The following is a 22,406-nucleotide window of genomic DNA, read 5'->3' on the forward strand; positions in this document are numbered from 1 at the left end:
TGTTCATAACTACAATAATCACCCTCAGGTATTTAGTTCTTAGCAAAGTAATAAGGCCTTTCAAGGATTTATCAGACAATTCTAATAGTAATAGCGAATTCAAGTATTAACATTATTGATCATGTGCAAATTGCGCTATATAGTGACATATATAAAGTGACATATTTAAAGTGACTAGTGCATACAACATACAGAGTTATAATAATTAACATTGCATGTCTATGTGCAAATCACGCCAAGGTGTCACATGCAGATTTAACAACTTTTGTGCAAATTAAGCATAATGTGCAAAATACCTAGGAACAGGAAGCTCAAGAAATAATGAGCTTTATAGAACGATTAATTTCCTAGCAACAATACATTTTAGAATATAAGATGCCACAAAAAGCAGACATCCGAACTTTCCAAAGAAAATACTAACTTCATAGCATTTTTAGTGGATCGAACGTGGTATTTTAAAAACAACGCTTTCAGATCAAATTTCCTTAAAAAGTAATAAAATTTACAAAACATTAAAAAATGACAGGAACTTTGCTTAGACATATTGTCGCATGGGCATGGCAAACTAATGTTCTTTTCATAGTCCGAAATGCCACAAGATTGTGAACAATCCCTAGCCTTAAACGTGTCAAGACAAAACGATGTGAGCTTATTGTTACAGCATCTAGATATGGTTGAAAACCAGTTTTAAGATTTAATTGCTCATAAAATACAACAGTAGATTGTAACCTAGTTAATCTCTCTCTTGTCTCCCGTTTATGGGCCAAAAATGTTTCCTTAAACTCTCTTTTAGCAATTGTGGCCACATATTCTGGTTCAATAAAAATATTGCAATTAAATAAGAGACTAAACCAGTGGTGAATGAAGCTCAGCCAAGGAATACGTAAACAATAATTGAGCTTCAGACAATCTTTGATAATGCGTTGTGTAAATATAGTTTCATCTTTTGTCCAAATGGAGCGCCATAATGAAAGTGGGCGAAGTGCTGCCAAATCTGAGATGTAATTTAAGCCCACTTCCTGGTGTATTAGCTCTGTAGAAGCCAATGGAGGGTCACTCAGCAAGCGTTTAAGAAAATTATTTTCGTCTTGCTGTAATGACGGATTATAATGATGGCCCCAGACTCCTGCACCGTAGAGTGCAGAAGATACACATCTAGCGTTATATATCGCCACCATGTCTTTACCTCTTCGTGCTCCCACTTTTGCAGAAAATCTAAAAATACTATTGGTATTTCTGCTCATTTTATGACGTATATTGGCATATTCATGTAACCATTTCCCATTTCCTGCAAATGTTACACCAAGATAACAAAAAGATTTAACTGATTCCAAATAAAAAGCCTTTCCAGGTTTAGTTGAAGTATTTCCACATGACATTACAAATGTTTTAGATTTGTTAATTCTGAGTTTCCTGTCATTAATAAAAAGTGTAAAATTGTCAATAAGACGCTGAAGGCCAATGGGGGTACGTGATAATAAAACCGCATCATCGGCATATAATAAAATTGGAACGGACTGGCCCTCAATCAAGGGGGCATCAGCGGGAATGTGTTTTAGTACTGCATACACCTGATTAATAAACAGTGAAAACAAAAGGGGAGCAAGTACGCACCCCTGTCGGATGCCCCTTTTACCATTAAACAGGGGGGTACATTCGCCTGCTGGGCCGTAGCGCACTTTACTAGACAGTTTCTCGTAGACCCTTGCCAAAAAATATACAATTTCTTTCGGAAGACGGTTTCCAATAAGATTTGCCATAGTATTTGGTGGTCCACAAGGTCAAAAGCTCTGCTAAGGTCCGCGAAACATAACAACAATTTACCCCCTTTAGCCATTGTGTATTTACCAATAAAAAGGTCCAGGTTAACACACTGTTCCAGTGTGCCTAAACCCTTCCTAAACCCATATTGGGCTGGTGAGAGGGTTTTGTTGTCTTCGGCCCACGCTTCAAGCCTTCACAGCATGACCCTACTCATTATTTTGAGTGACGAGTCCAGCAATGATATGGGTCAATAATTGCAGGCCATGGATTTGGAACCTTTTTTAAAAAGGAGGATAATTAATGATTGGCCCCATGTTGGCGGAAACTGGCCTTCTGCAGCTGCGTTAAAAATTCTTGCTAAAATTGGGGCCCATAGATCCATTTCACTCTCATATAGATCGATGGGCACCCCATCAGGCCCTGGGGCCTTGCCCCCTTTACTATCTTCTAGCCCTTCATAGACCTCTTCTATATTTATCGATAAAGGTAGTATGGGCCAGATGGAGTCGAATGATAAATTAATGTTAATCCTATCAGGGTTAAAAATTAATGTATAATGTTCAATCCACGCAGCGCTATTTACATGCGAAGTGAGGTCTGGTTGACTATCATCCTTTAGAAACGGGCAGTTGACTGTCTCCCTGAACAGTTTACTGTTTTTAGTAGCTGCCGCTAGACTAAATTTGTCCCAAGCTTTATCTTGCGATTTTTTTTTCCGGACCCCAATAATCTGTTTATAGTTGAAGCACAATTCTCTGATATGATCCTTATTACGGGGTTTAATTCCTAGTGCTATCTTCAGGTTATGGAGGGCCTGAGTACAACTCTTATTAAACCAACCTGTATGTGTCCGTTTCCGGGCACTGTACTTTTTAGTAAAAAGCCCTTCTATGAATGCATTGATCTTTTGAAAATTGGAAATTAGGGAACTTGAATCAGCCTCCTCGCTTAAACAATGGTCTATTTCCTGTTTGCAGTTAACGATAACTTCCTTTTGTGTTTTAATCGGGTCAACGCCTGCCCACTTTAACCTCATGCCGTTTGGTCTTATAGGAATGATAAACTTGTAAACTTGGGGATTTGTAGAGCGCAGTTGATGCCCGTGGGCGTCCAAGCGCTAGGGAAATCGTGAGCCTACAGAGCACAGGGAGGGGAGAAGAAGATAGCGGATTAGCAGGCAGATGTGAAAAGATGGGTCTTCAATTGTTTGCGGAACATAGTAAGGTTCTGGGTGGCTCTAAGATGGAGAGGTAGAGCATTCCAGGCCTTAGCTGCGTTGTACGTGAACGTCCTTCCGCCGGTTCTGGATCTCTTTATTCTTGGGACTACTGCCAAGAGGGTCTGGCTGGAGCGGAGACTCCGCTTTGGGATGTAATGAGTGATCAAGTTACGGGTGATGATAGGACCCATGTCCCAGAAGGCTTGATGGGCTATACATAGCGCCTTGAACAGAACCCTCTGCCGGACCGGTAACCAGTGGAGGCTTATTAACCCGGTCCTAACTGAGTGTCTGTGTGGGAAGTAGAAGGCGAGCTGCGCTGTTCTGAGCAGTTTGCAGCCTTTGAAGGGTATATTCAGGTGCACCCAGGTAAAGTGCGTTATTAAAATCGAGCCGGGAGTGGATGAGTCCTTGAATGGCCGCCTGTTTGGCTTCCAGGGGGAGGATAGGGAAGATTTTGTTTAGCACTCTCAGAATAGCAAAACATGTAGCTGAGAGTTTAGTGGCTTGGGTGTTGAAGGAGAGTGAGCTATCCAGCCATACCCCAAGGCTTTTGATGGAATTTTTTGGGGTTGGCGGCGGTCCTAGGCTTGGGGGCCATAGGGAAGGGGGAAATGCCGGTTCTGAGGGTCCTAGGAGCATTAGCTCAGTTTTTTCTCCGTTCAATTTCAGGGATGATGACGTCATCCAGCTCCTCACTTCCTCCAGGCATTCTCTGAGCCCTCCTGGCGCAGTTCGAGATGGCTCCTGCGCCAGTGAGACCACCAGCTGTGTGTCGTCCGCATATGAGATGATTTTAACTCCAAAAGGGCGGACGACACTGGCCAGTGGTCTCATGTATAGGTTGAACAAAGCAGGGCTCAGAGAAGAGCCCTGAGGAACTCCACAATTTAGAGGTCTACTGGAGGAGACTGAGCCGCCGTCAAAAACCCTGAAAGACCTGTTCCTCAGAAAGGATTCAAACCATGCCCAGGCTCCGTCCTTAATCCCCACGCTAGACAGGCGGCTTAGTAAGGTGTCATGACACACTGTGTCGAAAGCCGCGCTTAGATCAAGGAGGATCACTGCCACTGATCCTCCCTGATCCAAGATTTTTCTCGCTTCCTCTACGACCATGAGGAGGGCGGTCTCTGTCCCGTGCTTCGGTCTGAAACCCGTCTGAGTGGGATCAAGTATTTGGTAGTCCTCTAGATAGGACACCAGCTGTTGGTTCACATATTTCTCCAGAATCTTGCTCAACCAAGGGAGCAGAGAAATAGGGCGATAGTTCACCAGATCAGACGGGTCCAGATTGGGTTTCTTGATCAGAGACCTGACCATGGCCTGCTTCCATGCCGATGGGACAGTGCCAGAGGAGATGGAAGAGTTTAATACCTCTCTGATGACGGGCAAGATAATATGAGATGCTGCCATTAGGATGTCAGGAGGGGCAGGATCAGATGGGGAACCTGATTTAATACTGAGGGCCAGTGATTCTAAAGTGGAGAGGTCTAGTGGGGGAAAGTGAGTTAAACTGTAGGGGGTGGGGGGATGCGGCAGACTGGAGGGGTTATTAGGTTGGGTGGACCGGTCGATGTTTAGAGGGGAAAAGGCTGAATAGATTTTGTTTATTTTCTGGTAGAAAAATTCGGCGATGTCATCACACTGGGAGACAGATTTCTCGACATGCACCGCTGGGGATGGATTCGTTAGCTTTTTAATGATCTGAAAGATCTCTTTAGGTTTGGATCTAGCATTCAGGATCTTTTCGGCAAAGTACGTCGACTGGGCTGCTTTTATTTGGGATTTGTACTCGTTGATAGTTTCACGGTACCGGATTTTGTTATCCGCTAGTTTGTCTAGGCGTCAGCGTCTTTCCGCCCTTCTACAGAGACGCTTTTTTTCTCTGAGGGACTGGGTGTACCATGGGGCGGTTTTTTGAGGCCGCTTCAGTACAGTCTTGCTCATTGGGAGAATAGAGTCAAGATTTTGGGAGATCCAGTTGGTATATGCCTGGTTTGCTAGGGCGGGATCATCCTGAATTTCTGGTTGTGAGCTAGCCAGTTTTGTGCACCATTTATCAACCTCAAGGCGCGTCCAGGCCCGCCTGAGTTTGGTGGTGGGAGCCGGAGGAGAGATTTTAAGTGTGGTCCATTTAAAGGGGATTAAAAAATGGTCCGTCCATGGAAGAGTGATGCCTGGGTCCACTGTGATCTCAGAACAGTTCGAGAAAATTGGGGCTAGTAAATGACCTTTTTCGTGAGTGGGGGAGGGGACGCGTTGAGTGAGTTGTAGAGCTGCTAGGTCATCTGATAGGATAGCAGCTGAACGGTCTGAGGGGGAGTCGAAGTGTAGATTCAAGTCACCCAGCACGGTATAGCTCGAGGAGGTGCTGACTCTACTGGCCACATTCGATGGCAAGGATAGAAGAAACTGCTTCGGGAGGCCGGGCGGACGGTAAATGAGAGTGCCTGAGAAGCAGATGTTGGGCGAGAGATTGATGTTAAAGCCCATGCTCTCGCAGTCCGAGATGGTCTCCGGAGAAGAACGACAAAGGTATTGCTCCTTATGAATGATAGCAAGGCCTCCTCCTCTCCCTTTTGGCCGGTCTTGCCGTGTTATTTGATAGCCGGTGGGGAGGGACTCTACTATCGCTGGGTTGGACTCACTGGTAAGCCAAGTTTCCGTAAGGAAGATTAAGTCCGGAGTGTGCTCTTCTATCAATATGGCCATTTCTGTGCTGTGCTTAGGCAGCGAGCGGCAATTTAGCAGGAGCATTTTGAATTCCTGTGCGGCTGTTGTGTTCGGGTTAGGTTTGAGAGGCGCGGAGCAGATAGGGCAAATTAAAGGAAGGTCCATGGCTTGGATGGAGTGCCAAGGGCATGAGTTAACCGGGGGTCTTAGTTTATATAGGCAGGTTGGCGAGTAGCGTATATGAGCTGGCGACTGTGGGGTAAGGGGAGTGGCCCGAGGCCCGGTCTCGGCGCGGACGAGCGCAGACGAGCTTGCCTTATGCGCGCATTCGTCGCGCCCGCTGCGCTCGTCCGCTGCGCTTCCTGTACATGCACATTCTTATGGGCTGAGAATACTAAGGGGCGTGGCCTCGGAGTGGGCGTGTCCTGCTCCGGGCGGGGAAAATGGGCTTTCCACAAAGATGTAACTGTAGCCTTCCCAGCGCTCGTTTTCGGCAGGGACAGGTGCCTGCACACAGTAATCGTGTGCAGGAAACAGGGGGAACGTGCAGCTAAAAATTACAGATTTTAGGTATTTAAAACAAAAGCGTGAACACAAATACAGTCTCCCGGCTGTGCCTCAGGAGGATTACGAATTACCGGCGCACTAGCGACTCAGCGCGCTATATATGCGTTCTGCTAGGGGGCGTGGCCTCGGAGTGGGCGTGTCCTGCTCCGGGCGGGGAAAATGGGCTTTCCACAAAGATGTAACTGTAGCCTTCCCAGCGCTCGTTTTCGGCAGGGACAGGTGCCTGCACACAGTAATCGTGTGCAGGAAACAGCTAAAAATTACAGATTTTCAGGTATTTAAAACAAAAGCGTGAACACAAATACAGTCTCCCGGCTGTGCCTCAGGAGGATTACGAAATCAGTAATGCAATTTGAGTTAACAGGTTGTTTATTCCCCCAACATAACAGGGCTAGCGAAATACTATTATGGTCACTGACCACCTGTTCCGTGATCCATAAATTGATGTAATCACTATTGCATGATAACAAAACATGATCTATAGTTGTAGACGCACCCCTACCGGTGAAAGTTGGACATATAATTTTGTTCCTATTCTTGGTGCAACTTAAAAGTTCAAAATCATATTTAGCTAACAGAGTTTAATGCTGTACCGTATTCACCATGAGGGAAGTGCATAAAATCAACATCTTCCTCTGAGGTGTGGCCCTTTGTAAAGCCACAAGTTTTAGTGTGGACTAGTGGACACATTTGGACGTTAAAGTCTCCCATTTAGAGGATGGTCACTTGCCTATTTGGCACTGTCAATGCCCTATCTATTTCCTTTTTTATGTCGTAAATAGCACATCCTCTATTAGTAATAAAATTATTGTTATAAAAATTGATTAGAAGTAAGCCTTTGCCCCTACTAAATCTAAGTCTCATTAACTGACAGTTAGAGCCTAAGGTTATACAACTTAACATTTTGCATTCGAATAATTTATTTGAAACAAGTATCAACAGGCCCCCCTTTGCCCTGCCTGAGGTGGAATCAGCTGCTTTAATCCAATTTGAGGTGTAACCTTCTACAAAAATTGGGTCTCTGTACCAGATCTAATGTAGACAAATTACATCATAATTTGATGTAATGAGATCTGTCCAAAATGGTGTATTTAGCTTGCTGTTAAGACCTGCTATGTTCCATGTCATAAATGTATAACCTTCATGATCATTAACTGTATTAAATATATCAGTTGAATGTAAAGTATTAGGGCTCTCATTATTTATGGGTGCTAATATTACGGCACTGGATAAAATATCTGGTTTTCCATTGACCCCCGTTTAATAATGGTGATGTATTTCCAAGGGTTATAACATAATTGGGATCCCGATGACAACTAGATGAAATAAGTGGCAAACTGTCCTTTCGCGTTCCTTTATGGACTATAGTAGGCCGACTCCCTATTAGATCTAATTTTAGTAGTGTACCCTCCTCTGTCTTGAGTCAGTCATTGTCCTCCATAGAACTTAGTAGCTGGAATCTATTGAATAAGGGAATACTTGGGCGCAATAGTGTCGGTACAGGAAAGTGTGTCTGATGTTTAGAGTTAGGATTGTAAGTGATACCACCCTGGTCAGACTTCGTCATAAGATGTCTATAAAAGTATCCAAGTGGTAAAAGGGTTGTATTATATTCCCATTCAGATGGTGGGGGAGCGTTTACTAGGGTGTTCCTCGCCCACACCGGACATTTGAAATTGATAATAATGCAGTCTCCCTCAAATTTTTTCTTGAGGGGACCAATCCATCCCACCCGCTGCGTTAATAATATCTGATTTGCGTCCTTCAGCGGGAAGCCACAGTTCCTGGATAACCAGTGTAGAGTTTTATTTTTAAGTGCTGTGTGGTTTTTCCGTTGTTCTTTCCCCAGTTTAGGCACGTTCACTAGGACTGCAACATAAGCCCCACACTCAGGAGGAAGGTTAATGGATGGGGGTGCTGTATTTATATTAAAGGATGTGATGTTGATGTTACCTAATTCAGATGTGTCTGTTACAGGGTAATTTCCATTCCCTACATCTGATTCCTCCCTTTGATCCTTTTTGCATTGAATTATGGCAGCGTGCTGATCTTTTGTCTGCTGGGGATTTTATTTGGGTACTTTCCTATGAGTAAGATTCCCTTTGGGTAACTTTCCTTTAGGTTGTTTGTTTATGCCGATTGTGGGTATGGTACAACCACTGTCAATGTTCAATTTGGGACCCTCTCCATTTATGCCTGCCCCCGCATTACCTTTCTCAATTCTAACATAAATGTTCTCAAGGCACCCACTAAGTTTGTGAACCTCTTTGGCTATATTATCTAAACTATCGTGCAGCGGCCTAAGCAGTACTACTATCTTATCAAAAATGTATTCTATGTTCATAGTTTTGGGAACAACATAAGAATCCAAATCTAAATTTGTGCATGCAACGCTGCCTCGGGTAGGGTATTTGTTATCTCTCTTTGCTTTGGTGTTTCCCTGCCCAATAATTTTTTTCCTAGTGCCTGTGACCTTTGGTGGGGGTGTGGGGGATACATTGAGTGAGGTAAACCGGTATAGATAAGGTGGGAGTATTCGAAATACGAGAGGGTTCTTCAATGATGTCATCTACATCATCAACGTGACTGATTACATCTTCCACAGTAAGGGGTGACCCGATATTGGTTACATCTTCTACATTCACCAAATTGGAATCTTCCCTAGATTTATCACCAGACCCTGCATTAGTACCCATCGATAAACGTCTCTCCGTACGGTCAATTTCTTTTGACAAAACACTTACTGCTTTTATTAAATATGTGTCCAAAGTATTCCATGTATTGTCCATCAAGTTTTTGTTTCCCCATATTCTAGCCGTTCTCAAATTACAGGTTTCGCCAGTAAATTGCCCACGGCGCAGGTCCAAGATGGCTGGCAAATGTTCGTACAAAGCAGATATAGAATATAAGGGAAATACTAAAGAATGAGTAGTGCAAAACAGTACCTTTCAATAGTTATGTTGGCCTGATGGAAACATAAGAGAGGTGGCCCAGCCCAGCCCAGCCTCTTTTGGTCCCTGACGGCCACAGACGGCCCGCCCTCTGCCCGGCGCCGCCCGCGTGCGTCCCCGACGTGGGAGCTCTGAGGGCGTTTTGGGCGCCAGCGGGCGCGAAATGGGTGTATGCGGCGTCCGGCCGCAAGGACTCCTGGGGGATGTAGTCTCCCCCCTCGGCGGCCGCGCACTGGGATCAGGAAAGGCAGCGGCAGTGGGGGAGACCAGGGGTTACCTAGTCGAGAGAGGGTCTTGGCGCTTCGTGACAGCTGTGCTCTTTGCTGTGAGATCTTCAATTTCATCTCTTCAACCAGCCCACTCCTCGCGGCCCCCGCTTCGCGGGCGCCGCTCGAGGCAACTACCATCTGGACACACCCCTTTTCGTGAGAAGCTGAAGGAGAGTCACCCACCCTTGCGGGACTGCGAGGACCAGCGGGCGTTGCTCTCCTGACTCGCCGCAGCTGGTCCTCTTCCCGCCCCCTCCCGCCTGGACAGAAAAGCGCAGCGGGCAGGGACCTCGGCGTTACCTAGTCGAGAGAGGGTCTTGGCGCTTCGTGACAGCTGTGCTCTTTGCTGTGAGATCTTCAATTTCATTTCTTCAACCAGCCCACTCCTCGCGGCCCCCGCTTCGCGGGCGCCGCTCGAGGCAACTACCATCTGGACACACACCCCTTTTCGTGAGAAGCTGAAGGAGAGTCACCCACCCTTGCGGGACTGCGAGGACCAGCGGGCGTTGCTCTCCTGACTCGCCGCAGCTGGTCCTCTTCCCGCCCCCTCCCGCTATATCTAGGAAGCTGACTCCGCGCACGCGGGAGCGCGCGGGAGCGCGCCGGGAGAAGCCCGGGACAAGGGCGGGACCGTCTGTGGCCGTCCGGGGACGAACGAGGACGGGACGGGCCACCATATTTTGACTCCAGTGTCGGACCCCAGGAAATACGGCGACAAGCAGCGTAACTCCAAGGTAGGACGCGGAGAGTATGAATTGAATTACCGAGACCTAGACACAGGTATAGGAGCCTGGAATAGTCACCCACTTTAGTGAAATTCAAACCCACATCTCCAGCAGACTCCAAATAGTCTCTAAAGATAACTTTAAAAATTTACTCATAGGAGTTAGAGTAACCTCACATTTATCAGTGGATCTTCAGGTAATCTTAATGGCATTAAAAAAGTTAAGATCACGCACAATATTTATGAGACGAATGGGCACTGAGGAAGCTGTCAGGAAATCCTCTGAAAAAGCATTAAAGCACGGCCAAATATCTTGTACTCCGGCAATTAGCAAATACTTTTCTGCTTTATCACCGAAAAAACAATTATCTATTAATACCTCGGAAGCAGGAAACAACTCCGACCTCATGGTAATTAAGGAGGAAAAACAGTCCCCTTCTCCGAATCAACAATGCGCTCATAACCAAAGTGATTTAGATTCTAAGTGCAACCAAAAGAAAATCTCATTAACTGAGGATTTACACAAATTGGATCTCGAGATGTCTCATTCAACATCCCTAACTCCGTTAAAACTTCTAGGTAGCCAAACCTGCTTTGAGGATTCCATTTGTAATAACACGAAGTCAGCAAATGATAAATCAGAATTACCGCTAACTCAAGAAAAGCTATTCACCAGCTCTCCGGAAAAATCACTTTACCATCATTCAGAACATGAGTCTTTCCCTGATCCTTTTTTCCCAAATTTTAACTCTGCAAACCCTGCAACACCAATGTCAAAAGCTCTTTTTTCCTTGCAGGAAATCCTGGAATCGGTCCTCACTCATCTAGGTCACATCCTAGCAAATTCAGATGATACCCTTGATGTGCAAATAGGTATACTTAAATTTTTAGTAGAGGAAAAAAGGAAAAATTACCTAACTAATGTAACGAAAAAACAACATGATGCGGATATGACGCTGCATCAGGAAGGTCATTCAACAAACTGTACTACAAATACACACTCTCCAATCAAACGTGAAACAAGCTCACAAACATCTGAAGTAGTAATACTAGAAACAAAAACAAAGGAATCAAGAAAAAAGAAAAAATCTCCTATTACATACTCACTTAAGAAGTTATTTAGAGAAGAATCAAAAAACATAACCAAACATTACTCCATTTTTTCAAAATCTACAAAAAAAACAGACTTACACAAAACTGGGTGTGATAATGACGCTCAGGCAACTACCATCTATAATGATCTTGAAGCAGACCACAAGGAGAAGATTTCTAAAACAAACGGAGCCGAAGATGTAGGGGGGAATAAAAGGCGAAGAAAGCCACTAAGAAAAATTCACAAAAAAAAAGTGCGAAAACTCAAATTTCAAAAACCAACTACTTCCATTAAATCTGTAAAGGGTAAAAATGCCACAATAATCCCTAATACTTCTATACTCGAGGTACCTTCAGCTAATCAAACCATATTGAATGTGAAATCTCTGAATCCAAAAGCTGAAGTATATCTCCCGGCCTCATTATCTCAAAAAACTGGGCTTAGAATTAATGGAGTAGGAGAGAAAGACGTTAGCAAATCTCTGTTCGGGGAAGGAACATCATCTAAGCATCTAATAATCGAAGAACTCTTCCCCACAGACAATGTGCCACTAAATCGAGGAAGAATAATCAATCTCCTTCAACAAATATCATCTTTACAATCCCTTACAAGTAATGAAATAGACCTGGTGATTTTTCCAAATAAAGAAAACAATAAATTAGCGCTGGTATCATTCTGGTCACCAGTACTTCCAGGGATAATTCTCAGAGAGAAGGAAACATTACATAAAAATGGCTACGATGTAATCGCAAGAACAGAACCCAGGAAAAGCAGATACTATAATGGTTTAAACGGCCTTTTCAATACTGTTACACAAAGTAAAAGTCAGTTCATTAACTCTACTAACTGGGAAGAGTCTGCACCATATGTTTTGGGAAATGACACCTTAAAAATTCAAGTGAACAAAGGTGAAAGGACAGTATGGAGCCATGATTCAGAAGGAAGTGATGTCGAAAAAACAATAAAATCTTGGGCTTTGGTATCGGAGACACTAAACAGTAAAAAAATCATTAATCACCAACAATATACAGTTTAGCAAAGGCTTGAAGATTATTACATGGAATATGGCCGGGAAAACTCCTAATTAAATGACCGAGGCCACTAAAAATCATCCAGACATGCTGGCCCTACAGGAAACGTGGGCAACAAAAACCTTCTCCCAGAAAGGATACTACGTTTACGACATTCTAGCAAAAAAATCCAATCGGGGCCACGCAAAGGGTGGATTGGCAATCTTGTTAAGTGAGGAATATTTATGGTCTCAAGAAAACATCGAGACAAACTCTGAAAACTTGCAGTGTATCAAGGTGGCACTGAAAACACAACCTACAGCTCTCCATCATGCAATATTGCTCTTTAACATGTATGCCCCACCCGGCAATAATCATGATGCCCTATTTGATGACATAATGGAAACAATCGTTTATATACTTGACGATCGTTCCCACATGCCATACTTAATTATGGGCGACTTGAACGGAAAAATTTCAAACTGTGAAATTGGAAAATGGGCTAAATTGTCTAAAGAAGAATTACTGGAAATGTCCCTCCCAAGATTCCCTAAGGGAAATAAATCGGATAAGAGAGGTAGGTCGCTACTATCACTACTACCAAGTATAAATGGGACAATACTTAATGGTAATACGGAAGGTGATATACCGGGGTCATATACCAGACGGGGAAATGGAACTTCTTCTACTCTCGACTATTTAATCTGTGGGATGGATATAAAGGAGACAGTTACGCACCTGAATATTTACTTTACAGAAGAGAGCGATCACGCTCTTTTACATTTAACTACCCTCTGGATGGCCTCCACCCCATTCACAAACCAGCAAATATTTCACAAATCTACAACTGAAGTAAATACCAACCAGAGGCGGATTTTCTGGAATTCTTCCACTTTGGACAACATAACCGCACTGGTTGCTCACACTCAACTGCTAACTAACATCTATTCAGATGATCCCATAACGAATTTCGAATATATAGTCAATAACCTAAAGAACGCGCTCGTAAATATATCACAACTGGTTAGTTACTCAAAAAGCAAAAATACCAATAAAAATAAAAACTGGAACTCGCCTACTGTAAAAAAGCTTAATAGACTCATCCGAGCACAACATTTGAATTTCTCAATAACAACTAAGGTAGAAATCAATAAACTAAAAAATCAAATACGAAGAGAGAAAAATAAACACAAAAAGCAGCTGCAGGACTGCAATTGGGTTGATATCCAAATGGCAGCTAAACATCATAATCAGCGAAAATACTGGTCTCTAATTGCTAAAATGACTGGATCGAAAAAGAAACTTGAAGCTATCCCAGTCTCGCCGGAGGACTGGGAAATATACCTGCGCGACTTATACAAACCAAACCCCTCTTATTCTGAAGGGAAGGATTTTGACACTACTACGGAAAGGAATGACATCAAAATCACTAAGACTTCGGCAATTTCCATCGCCATGCATATTAGAAAAGCAAGAAGCACTGGCGCCTCAGGCCCAGACCAAATTCCCATCAAGGTGCTCCAAACAGACCCCAAGGAGTGGAGCCAGATGCTTTCTCCCCTTTTTAATTACATCTTTGAAACCGGTGAAATACCGAAGTCTTGGCAGGGAAGTACCATCATTCCTATTTACTAAAAGGGGAACAAAAACACAGCCGGTAATTATCGGCAAACAGCGCTGATGGACGCTTCTGGGAAAATCTTCGCTGCAGAAGTATTGGACCGACTAAAAATTTGGGCATTCTCGCAGGGTTTAATACCAATGTTTCAGGCAGGATTTCGACCCAATCATTCTGTTATCGATAACATAGCAACACTTCAGACCATTCTAGACAAATATGCAGTAGGGAGATCACAATCTATATATGCAGCATTTATTGATTACTCGACTGCTTTCGATCGAGTGGACAGACCGACTCTGTGGAATAAGTTGAGGAGGTTGGGTATCCCCGAACAATTGCTTCAGGTAGTTGTTAATATCCACAATAAGACATGGTGCCACGTTCAAATGGGGAGCGAAAAAGGTTTGACTAAAATAATTCGCACGTCTAATGGCCTCAAACAATGGTGTCTTTTAGCACCGATTTTATTCTCACTGTATCTTAGTGACCTACCCTCTCATCTGCAACAAGGCTCTAGTTTGCCCCCAAAGATCGCTGCACAAAGCATACATGCCTTGTTATATGCTGACGACATAGTAATGTTGGATCTTACGCCTTTTGGATTACAAAGTCTTCTCGACATTTTACACAAATACTCGAAAGATAACTTTTTAATTCCCAACCTAAATAAAACTAAAGTGGTTTCATTTTCCGGTAAGAAAAAAGGTGTTAAGTACTGTTGGAAGCTGGGCGGAGAGAACATAGAAGAGGTTGAGGAATACACCTATCTAGGTAGGATTTTCTCAAAGAACTTGAAAAATATTAAGCAAATCAACCATCTAAAAAGGAAATCCAAACTACATGCTGGGGCCCTTTCGAGACTGTATTCGGCCACTGGGAATAGGCATTTTTCCGCATTACTAAAAGTATATAGAGCAAAGATACCCCCTGTTTTGTCGTATGCCACCGAACATATTGCTATAAAACAGTGGTCCTATATGGATCTAAAAGAAGGAAAAATATTAAAGAAAATCTTGAAAGTCTCTGCATCCACACCAGTGCAAGCGCTAAGACTTGAATTTTCGATTACTAGTGCTTACGCTACAGCGGTAGCTAACATTATCAGGTGGGCTTATAACCTCCTCCACGCTAAAGAAGGTTCACTACGATTTATGTTAAAGATTGAGACTTTCGATCAAGTCGCCTAACATTCTACATTTTTTAGAAATATGACAGTGGCATTCCAACTAGCTAAAATCAGTTCTGAAATTTTGTTAACCTGGTCACCCTCACAACTCAAACTTTTCTTAAAATGTTTTACCCCTAAACTGAGTTTTGACCTTGATCATTCACATTGTAGCAACTTATCTCTGTACAAACCTTATACCGAGTCTTTGGAGTATAAGCAAGTACAGCCATACCTAGGGTTTTCCCTTACTCATGGCGCAAGGAGATCAATTACGATGTTGCGTTTGGGTATATTACCCGTGTCAACCTTTACTTCAAGTTGGACTTCAGGCAGATCCCCGTTATGTACTCTCTGTCAGGGGGGAAAGCAGAACATAGAGCACCTCTTATTCATATGCCCGAATGCCAAAGTAGTAACAGCACGGTCATTACATCTAGACCCTATATATCGGAAATGCAGGATTGTTACTGCAAAAGAACTGCTACTTGCATGCAAACAGCCTCCTAACGAATTTGTTTGTTATAAATTTTATAAATTTTTAAAACTTTCCTTGACATTGTATTGATTTGTAAAGAAAATTGTTTATTTGTTTATTTGTTTATTTTTATATAACATTTGTGGTCCTCAGTTGAGTACCGAATCAAATACATTTTTTTGACTTGACTTGACTTTGGGGGAGACCAGCATCAAATGTCCCCACGTCCCAACGGCAACACCAGCGAGGGCCCACAGCAGCAAGCAGCCCAGGTAGGATTGTCTGCCCGCACTACTCAGAGCACCCGCTCCACCGGAGCTCTGACGGTCTTTTAGGCGCCGCCGGGCGCGAAATGGGCGTATGCGGCGTCCGGCCGCAAGGACTCCTGGGGGATGTAGTCTCCCCCCTCGGTGCCACGCACTGGGATCAGGAAAGGCAGAGGCAGCTGGGGAGACCAGCGTCGAATGTGCCCACGTCCCAACGGCAACACCAGCGAGGGTCCACAGCAGCAAGCAGCCCAGGTAGGATTGTTCACCCGCACTACTCAGAGCACACGCTCCACCGGAGCTCTGACGGTCTTTTGGGCGCCACCGGGCGCAAAATGGGCGTATGCGGCGTCCGGCCGCAAGGACTTCTGGGGGATGTAGTTTTCCCGCCACGGTGGGCGGCAGCGCACTGGGATCAGGAAAGGCAGCGGCAGTGGGGGAGACCAGCGTCGAATGTCCCCACGTCTCAACGGCAACACCAGCGAGGGTCCACAGCAGCAAGCAGACCAGGTAGGATTGTCCGCATGCACTACTCAGAGCACCCCTTGGTTCGTTTCATGCACATTCCATTGCATCTTTTTGGCCCCAGCACTGAATTAGACAAGACATAATAGAAGTTTCTGCCATTTGCCAAACAATCGCACATCAAACAACCTTAGACTAGTGATCAATGGACAACCAAGCTCTTTTATGGGACTGTGCTAAGTAGCTCAAATATAGTGTTTTGTCTGAAATTATTTTCAGGAGCACTGTTGCACTTATTACTCCCCTGCCAATGCTATCCAGTACTACAAACTGGAAATTTAAGTTATTCCTTTTAACCCACCAGGGGAATCCTCAGCCTGACCAAAGTCAACTAACCTAAACTTCAATATCCGAGTTGACTCCTCTCTCTCTCTTGGCATTCAAGGATAGTTGGTGACCGTACTGTGTTAACGACCTTTTTTTTGTTCTCTACCCCTGCTATGCACTGTTTACTTATTTTTCATGTTGTATTTTTTTTTAACTTTGGTTTGCTTCCTTACTGCCTGCCTACTATGTAATACAATGTCCTTCTGTTTCTTACAGTGTGTATGTAAAGCGCTCTGATACCTACGGGCCAAGCTAAAGCTATATAAAACTTTTAAAATAAAATAAAAAATAAAAAAAGACAAATACTGATTTATTTCACACGTGTGAGGTATCCCAAAGCACTATAGCATATACACATTGTAGGAGAGTAGGATCTGCTTCTTATGTTTACCCCCACTTTTTGCTGGTGTTTCACAATTTTTTTAACTTTAGTCTGGCTGGGGCCCTGCTATCCAGGACCCCAGCCTAGCTGCTTCCTCTCTAAAATGATTGCATGTACTTTAGGTACACTCCAGTTTGGTTACTGGGGTACCCTTGTGAGTCCCTAGTATATGGTACACCAGGTACTAAGGGCATAGGTACCCCAGAGGCCTACCAGGGGCTGCACCATGTATTATGCCACCCCTGGGAAGCCTTCCAAAATGACATCACAGGTCGCTGAAGAAAGACCTATATCAACATTAAATCACTACACATATAAACCTATCAGTCACCCCCTATGGAAGGCGTTATCAATCCTGAAGGCAGGGTGCTGGGTTTTGTGTGAGAGGGTGCCCATGCATGAGCAGGGCCCCTCTGCAGCATTCGGTATTTATTCCCTGGGGCTGTTCTGTGATGCAGCCAGACCATATACTCTTAAATGCATTATAACCTCGCTGTAAATGCTAACTTTGGAATGGCTGTACGGAAACATATTTTGTTTGGTGTCAAACACTTTGGAATCCTACCACCCACCCCCCGCCAGTTCTGGCAGCGGGGGTGGAATTCCACCCTTCTAGAGGGAGAGACATGTACACACCGGTATACTCTGTACCAGTGTAAAAGAGCCCTGGCATCACAAAATGGATGCTGCAGCCACAGACATAAGTCTGGCCTCCTGCTGCTGGATGAAATTCCAGCAGGGGAGGCCTGGACAATAGGTTTCCTATTACAGGGAGGTGTCACCACCTCCCAGACAGGCTTTAGTGTATTGGGGCTGGGTGGGAGCACTCTGAGAGTGCTTTAAATTCTGCACTGGGGGCACATTTGGTGTCCCTGTGCATAGCCCAGTTCAAACCGGTTGCAGGGGCTACAAGCCCTTGCTCTGGCACTGGACTGGACAAAGGAAATGGGTGTAGCCACCCCTCTTTCCAAACCCTCCCATAGGTGGGTCCCAGAGTATATCCAACCCCTTCCTTGGGTATACGAAAGGAACCCCTGATTACAGGACTTTAGATTACACCTGGACGAAACTCTGATACTGAATCCTGGAACTTTAATGATCTGCACAACGCTGGATGCCTGAAGAATCTCCCTTGGAGTAAAGGAGTTACTCCCCTGCGGGGCAGGCACCAAAGATGCATCTGACCGGTCTGCATTTCCGAAGCTCCAGACTGACTCCGAAGTAATTGCAGCCCAGGAGGCAGATTTCCAGACTTCTCTGAGGCCGACCTGAGTCCCCAGCAAAGCTTAGACCCGCAGCCCTTTTCCACTAAAGACTGCTGGCCTACACTCCACGAGTGTTCGGTGAGGCGGCCCTTTTGTGTTTTCGCTCGAGGTACCGTCGCGATCCCTGGTCCGTTGACTGGTGGGTCCCTGAGAAGGCAACTTTGACTTGCCTTGGGCTTCCCTGGTTGCTCCAGACGTGCCCTGACTCTCCACCAATTGGTGAGTCCCCCGGAACATGCTGGTCCACACGGAAGCATATTTTCTCTTCCTGCGTGGTTTGCTGTTGCCAAGGTTGTTGCGTCCAATCTGGGCACCGACACCGCAGCACTCGACATCCTTCGTGGGACAGCTCGAGTCCAGCTCCTGGTTGTCGTCGACGCTTTCTCGTCCTCGTGTCTGCAGAGTAAAGCTTCACCTCTTCACACCTAAATCACCCGACATCGGTGGGTATTCAAATATCGTGCCCCTGTTCACTGGCTTGTGACCCAGACTCTGTCCCCTCTGCTTTCAGGTTCTTCTCATCTTCGAACCAGGCTTGGGTCACACCGGACACTTTCCACTTCGACGGCAGCAGCACTTTGCAGCAGATCGCCATTGAAATCAACAACGATTCCCGACACCAAAAGACACCTATGCGCTTGGCTTCCCTGGGTGAGGTAACACGAGTAATCCGGTGCTCCTGTGGGTGTTGGCCCCAGAACCCCTTAAGTCTAAAGGGGTTTGCTGAAAGTCCTCTCCTAAGTGTCCTTAATCTTTAAATTTCCAACCGCGACTTTCCCCATTGAAACTAACGGCGTCTCGCGGCTGTGTTCTCACACTGCACGCGTCCCCCGTGCGTCCCCTGTGTCACTATCTTGGGTGGTTCCTTGTGGTCCGAGTGATTCTACAGGCTCTACGCCTTGTGTCTAGTCAAGTCGTGGTTCTTATGCCACTTTCTTAATATATGGTTTGGTACCCCCCTGGGGCCCAGTGCATAATGTGCTATTTAATGAAGTTCTATTGCATTGAAATTTTGTACTTTGCTCTGTAATCTCATGAAGGGATTACTAGAGAGTGTTTAGTAATAAATACATATATTTTATATATGTACCTTGTGTGGATCTCTTTTCATTTAGCCATTCAAGAGGGTATAGTCTGGTAAACCAGGCTGCTTTACACTCCTTCAAGACTTAGCTGAAGGCTGCTCTCTATAGCTATAACTAGGATAGCTTTCAATAAAGGTTGTCTTAAACCTATCATCAATAAGGGTCGTTTGGACTGGTGCAAGGTGCCCACTAAAATAGTGGACAGCATATGCCAGGCCAACTTCTCACACACATATATGCTTATGTTTTTACTAAAAGATAGCACACTTGAAATAATTGAAAAAAAATCTTTGCAGTCTGATAAATCGCTATAAATTGGCAACATTTCATTTATTTAATTTTTTTAATGGATCCCAATTTAGCCAAATAGTCCATAATTCCACAAAAAGTAGCTAAAAACATATTTCACACACCTTTTTTCTCAACAACAACAAAAAAAAGAAAAAGGAAAATCAGGTCAAGGTTAACAAATAGGCTGCCATAGATATAGGATGACACACTGAGATTGTGCCTTTACAGAATCACCCTCTTCCATAGTTTATTTACAAATAAATGCTCAGATTGCATTACATCTTTAGTTGAAACCAAATAGTATCGTACAGAAAGAGTGGAGGCGAGGATTAGGCTTCACTTTATTTTTAGGCCGAGCATCAGCGCGCATGCCCTGTCTGCACGACCTGCAGTAATCACTCTAAAGGAAGGTAATCTGGCGTTCTTGCATGCTTCCTGCAGGTGGTTAATTTGTGCGTTGTTTTTTGTTTCCTTGCTCGTTATTTGTTAGTGCTCCGATACTTCATTTTCGTTTTTTCGTGAGAAGCACCAGCATATTACAGTCACCTTACACTAGTAAGTGCTATTTGTTATTTGGGGACTTCTTGTTAATTTAATGTAATGCTAGTGTGTGGCACAGCGCATTTTCGCTTTCCTAAAGCTAACTGCCGCCCGCTTTTATTTGTTTCTGTACGCCTGTGCATGGCGTGCTTTCGGTTTACCTACGGTTACCGACTGCTTTAGATTAACAGTGTGTTTTGGCTGCAAAATTTATAGTAGGCAGTATTTTTTGTTGTTGTTTTTTATCAGTGCCCTCTGCACGTCGTGTTACTGGGGTGATTTATAGCTTAGTTTAATGCTAAAACCCCTCTTCCACGGCCTCGAGAAAAACTTTGCACTTCACCAAGGATGAGAACCCAGCGCAGTGTATTTTTTCCATGGTTACACATTCTTAACTAAATGAAGAGCATGGTCTTGTGGCTCGCTTCTAACTGGGTATGTTCAGTTGTTGAAAAGCAGAGTCTTGTTTACAGTGTTAGAAGGTGACCTGGCAGGAAACTGCTTTAGTCATGTTTAATAGTATTATTGTTCGTACTTGCCCATTCCTTGTCTATTTGCGGCGCACTTTTGTATTCTGTACTTGGCAAGCTACAAATGTCTGAAATATGTGAAACTATTCCTCCCACATATTTTAATTTACTTATTTTAAGAGGCTGATTACATTTGGTGTTTACCAGACTAATGCATTTATGGCCATAACACAGAAAAAGATTGGGAGACGTTAAACCAGGCTGTGCGGTGGGTCACTGAACTTCTTGAAAACCAGAACATTCAAAATTAAAACATAGCCGCTGCAAACTCATAGTTTAAATTGCCTGCAATGTGAGAGTTTGCGAGTCTTACACATGGAATAATTGGAGAGTGATTAATTAGTAAAAGTTCCTCTTTATACAAGCGAGGTGCCCTGCCTGTGAGCTACTTTCGTCACGATAGCGCACGTGCTGCACTAATACGTTACAGTTTTCCAAACTGTGTGTCCCGACACAGTACTGTGTCGCCTGCAAATGGTGGGTGTGTCGCTGGATGACACCAGTATTAAGGGCACTTAGCACATAACTGCTGCTAATTAAGAGGCATTCCTTTGAAAGAGTGTCTCAGTGTCCGCCACAGCAGCGCGGACTCTGAGACACTCTGCTCTATGGGGGCCGGGAGATTCACAACAAAGCCTCATTAACAAGTAAATGGTCTTTTAAAGACCTACGAAGTACTCGGGTGCAGCTGTGTGTGTGCCCGGGAGCTGGGGTGAGGTGACAGAGGGTGACAGACAGAGGGTGACAGGCAGAAGGAGGAAGACAGAGAGAGAGGGAGACAGAGAGAGGGAGACAGAGAGAGAGAGACAGAGAGAGAGACAGAGAGGGAGGGAGACAGAGGGAGGGAGACAGAGGGACGGAGACAGAGGGACGGAGACAGAGGGACGGAGACAGAGGGACGGAGACAGAGGGACGGAGACAGAGGGACGGAGACAGAGGGTAGGAGACAGAGAGAAGAAGACAGAGGGAAGGAGACAGAGGGAAGGAGACAGAGGGAAGGAGACAGAGGGAAGGAGACAGAGGGAGACAGAGAGGGAGACAGAGGGAGACAGAAGGGAAACCGTGGGAGACAGAGGGAAAAGGAGACAGAGGGAAACAGGGTAGGGAGTCCGGGGTAGACAGAGGGAGAGGGAGACAGAGAGAGGGAGATAGAGGGCAACAGACAGAAGGAGACAGACAGAGGGAGAAAGACAGAGGGAGACAGACAGAGTGAGGGAGACAGACAGAGGTAGGGAGACAGACAGAGGTAGGGAGACAGACAGAGGCAGGAGTTAGACAGAAGGAGGAGGGCGACAGAGGGAGGGAGACAAATAGAGGGACAAATAGAGGGAGGCAGATGGAGGGAGACAGATGGAAGGAGACAGATGGGGAGGCAGAGGGAAGGAGACAGACAAGAGGGAGACAGACAGAGGGAGGGAGACAGAGGGAGAGAGACAGAGGGAGAGAGAGAGAGAGGGGAGGAAGGCAGAGAGAGGTAGACAGAGAGGGAGAGAGAGCGAGGGAGACAGACAGAGTGAGTGAGACAGAGGGAGACCGAGGAAGACAGTGAGAGAGAGTGGGAGAGAGTGTTAGAGAGAGGGAGGGAGACAGAGAGAGAGAGAGAGACGGAGACAGAGACAGACAGAGATAGAGACAGGGACAGACAGAGACAAATAGAGGCA

The 22,406-nt window shown here is 44.9% G+C and overlaps 1 protein-coding gene across 3 annotated transcripts in view; it reads right to left on the reverse strand.

Annotated features, from left to right (window-relative positions):
- Window positions 1-22,406, reverse strand: part of LANCL1 (LanC like glutathione S-transferase 1) — a 531,190-nt gene that overhangs the window by 264,268 nt on the left and 244,516 nt on the right. The window lies entirely within an intron of this gene.

This window comes from Lissotriton helveticus, chromosome 3_1, assembly GCF_964261635.1.
Source record: "Lissotriton helveticus chromosome 3_1, aLisHel1.1, whole genome shotgun sequence".
Lineage (NCBI taxonomy): Eukaryota > Metazoa > Chordata > Amphibia > Caudata > Salamandridae > Lissotriton > Lissotriton helveticus.